Genomic DNA, 4,137 nt, shown 5'->3' with positions numbered 1-4,137 from the left:
AGTAAATTAAAGAATTCCTGTGATCACAGAATACTTAGCATGCCCAAAGTAGGCTGTGGCAAGTGACCTGCCTCATTTTGCATGCAATAGGTCAAATAGATCATAAAACTATCCATCATGGAGCAACATGTGACGCAAGTCACTCGCTGAAAATGGAACAGGCGACTGTAGACTACCTCCCTCATGTCCATTTAATTTTAATGCAATTTTAAAATCAATAGGAGCAAAAGGTCATTCTCAGAAGTATCAGGTCATGAGCCAATATATGTATTGTGTTTGTCCACTTTGACAGAATGCATTGGAGCTTGAATATATGCTACATTTAATGCTATTGCTTATGTGAAATGAATATAAATATTAATTGAATATTTGGAAATGATTATATATCCCATTCTCCTGGCAGTGTTACATTGCTAAAAGCTTCTCCTTGTTCACCATCTTCATCCTGACTTCTTCACCTCCTTTTTACTCTGGCACCTCTGCTTTTTGCTACGAGGTTAGCCAAGGAATGAAATGTTTTTCACATAAAAAAACTAATTGTTGCTAGGAGACAATCCATGATTCTTTTTTCACTAGCTGTACAGTTCACAGTTGTAAGACTTCAAATGCACTTATTTTAGGAATTCCATTAACAACTTTTGCATGCTTTTGGATTGTTAATGAGACAACCAAAGTAATGTAATCCAGCCAGGAGGCGGATTTTCGTCAGGATTCCGTGCAAGTTTGAACGTCGTCGTCTACGCTGTGCTGTACTTCCATATTTGTATGGGATGAAAAATAGCCCTGTCTAGCAACTGCGCTGTGGGATTGATTTATAAATAAGATGGGTATGTGGCAGGTCTATGTCCCAGGACGCCGAGCTCCGTCTAGTGGCAATCAGTCTCTTTTTACTGCCTGGGCAGTTCCAGTGGGGGTTTGTGTCTACACAGCATCATCTTGACAGTTAGAAGATGCCTCTTTTAGCTGCTCCGATCGTTTGAAAGGAGGGCGTCACAAGATGTATCAAACCATTAAAGTTTGGGAACATATCAGTATTGCCCACATTTACTTTTGGTTAGTTATCATTATACTGTATCAACATTGAGCACCCATCGTACATCCACTACAAAGCTAAGCTCATAAGGCATCTAATGCTCAAGCTCATTTCATCTCCAGCTCAAAAGGCATCTCATCTTTTAGTTACAGTACTAGATAGCTGTGTATCCCTGAAAATAGACCATCATCATCTGCCAATTGGTTCCAGATAATATAAACATGATGAATGCCATTTTCCTATGTAATCACTATTGGACTGTAAATTGAGCAACAACTTGAAATCTACTTAATTTCACTATTATATATTTTGGTTTTTAATTGTGTTTTTCAGTTCAATAGACATCTTAATCATTGTTTGTCATCACTAAGTAATGGATGTTTTATTTGGGAATTGGATGCTGTGCCTCCATCTCCATCAGCATTCAATTAGATGTACTTATGCCCTTCCTTGCATCATAACAACCTTACATTAATTTGGATTATTTACAGGACATAATGACGTCATATACCATTAGCCTTTAAAACAGCTTAGGATCATTTTACAATTGGTTTATGATCAAAAAGGTGTGCAGAGAGACCCACTGTACATATAGTGTATTTGAGTATAGGTACACAGGACAGATTTTTATCAATAATGATATCAATATGTCATGAATTATTATCATGCCCACATGTTGACATTTAGCCCCTTGCCCTGTGCCCAGGGAATGGACTTACTTGTTCTCGCTCAGTGGATGGTGCTCTTCTCTCTGCTCCTTCTAGCCACAGTTCTTCTGATACTTGAGTGTGGTGTCTTCGTTTTGAGAGGCAATAAACCCTTTTTGAGATGCTCAGTGCAAGCCTTGGCCGTGTCCTTCCACCGTGACTGCTGGATAGGCTTACTGACATATACATTATTTGGCCCAAGTGCTGCAGGTCTTGAAAAGGAGGTACCAAAGTCAACCAAGAGTTGACGGATAGCTAACTCCTCCCTCAAAATGAAGGTACCCGCTTGACATTGGACCGAATTCATTCTTATAGAGTACGTTTTTTAAAAGAGGTTCTAGAAGTGTCATAATGAGAGCAACAACACACATTGAACACTGTCCGGGCATCTCTACATCCTGCATTTTAAAGGTACGTTTCCACTTCTGTCGATGGACCTAGACTGGTTAGTATGCTACGTAAGATGACTATGGATGTTAGACTGCATGCCACAGGAAATAGTATGCGTATAATGATGACCAATTATCTTTAATCCGGTTGCAAATTAGCAATGTTTAACTTATTTGAGCACGTAGTTTCACTCTATTGGAGTTGGTCATTTATTGGGTATGAGTAATCAAAATCTACTTAAAGTACTGTCTTCTATGAGCAGGGTATTTCAGCTATAGAGAATGATCATGTCAATGTGGAAAAAGAGAGCTTTATCCTGTCAAAACATTAAAGTTAGATTTTATATTGTGTTGAAATTGACATTCCTAACTGAAATTGAAAACGGACTTGGTACCATAGTAAACCTTGGATGGAGTTTTAGCTCTGAGTTAACAGATAACCCTCTCTTCTTCAATGACACCAAACTTGGACAACTGTTCTGACCCCACAAAACAACTATGCCCTGAGTAATACAAGGAGACAGGACATACATTCCTCACATAATAGGTGTGTACAGTATGTCACAAATATTTTTCAAGTAGTATCAGCAAAATGTAAAATGAGTGCTCTATAAAAATAACAGGTTGTTATGTTATATACTGTAATATTCAGTAGGTATAAATTATTCCCACACATTTCAAAGCCATCAAGAAAGCTATGTAGCTGACTAAAACCACTCAAAGTTAGACACGGATCACCTAAGCATTCCGGTGTGTCTAAAAAGCATCACAAAAATGTACATAAATTAAACTAATAATCACTGATTTTTATTGACTCTCCTGTTCAAACATTTAGAATTCAAAATTCCAACATCGTATGAGCTTGAAATATGTATTTACACCAAGCTCTTGTATATAGCGTAACCAACATAAAAACATCTCCTTTACAACACACCATTCAGATCCATTATTTGTTTAATTTCTGCATTGTATTTAGTTGAAGATAGTAGATTGATTAAGTTCTATTATATTAAAATGGTAACCTTTTTAAAAAATAAATAAAGATAGCCTAAAGGAAATGAAAGAGGAAAACAATCACTACAGACATCACCGATAGACAACTCATTTTGATTCTTGTTTTCAAAGAATAAATAGGCAAATCAGCATTACTCCATGAGAAGCATAAACAGCAGGCAAACACATTTCACAAATTACTAAGTACCTTTGAAGTTAATGAACCACAGCCACACATTTGCAGTTCTCATTTGAATGTTTACGCCAGTAAACCATGCAAAGGATTACATTGTGATCCCTCGCTCTCTGCTTGTTTTTACTGTTCATTTTCTAGATCAAATGTACTAAAAAGTCACTGAAAACAATAGCAACATGCATCATTTCAATTTCCAATCATCTTTCCTATACCAATGTTGCACTTTGAGGAATAAAACACAAACACAACACTTCATGACTTGCTTTTAGGCTGCTTTTGATTATTGAACACAATTTTATTACGTTACATAATTGTCTCTCCTTAATTCAAAGAGTGATGCATTGTAATGTACTCAACCTGAGCCTCCAAACATATGCAGCACCCAGAATGTAGAATATTATTACATTAAATGTGATACAGGGAACGCTTAACTAAAAAAATATACACTGTCATTTCTACACAGAACTAGAAAACAAAACAGAGGACCTCTGTGAAAGGAAAATTCCACCCAAAAACGATATTTTGTTATTTGTTTCATTAGTCCATTGTTGATACAATGGTTTTCAAGATACACAACTTTCAAAATACAGAAATCATCCTCCATATGATGCATTTTGCATGATGCTAAATGCATCATACGGGGATGATTTCTGTATTTTGAAAGTGACATATCTTGAAAACGTGATTGCTGACAAGCAAAACATTTTGGGACTATGTCAACAATGAACTAATGAAACAAACACCAAAAGATAGTTTTTGGGTGGAGTTTTCCTTTAAGAAAAAAAATAAGGGCGTGATTGTCTTCTTTCTAATGCCAAT

The sequence above is a fragment of the Coregonus lavaretus genome, assembly GCF_964263955.1.
Source record: "Coregonus lavaretus genome assembly, chromosome: 12".
Classification (NCBI taxonomy): Eukaryota; Metazoa; Chordata; class Actinopteri; order Salmoniformes; family Salmonidae; genus Coregonus; species Coregonus lavaretus.
The sequence above is the reverse complement of the archived record's forward strand: the minus strand, read 5'-3'. Positions refer to the sequence as shown.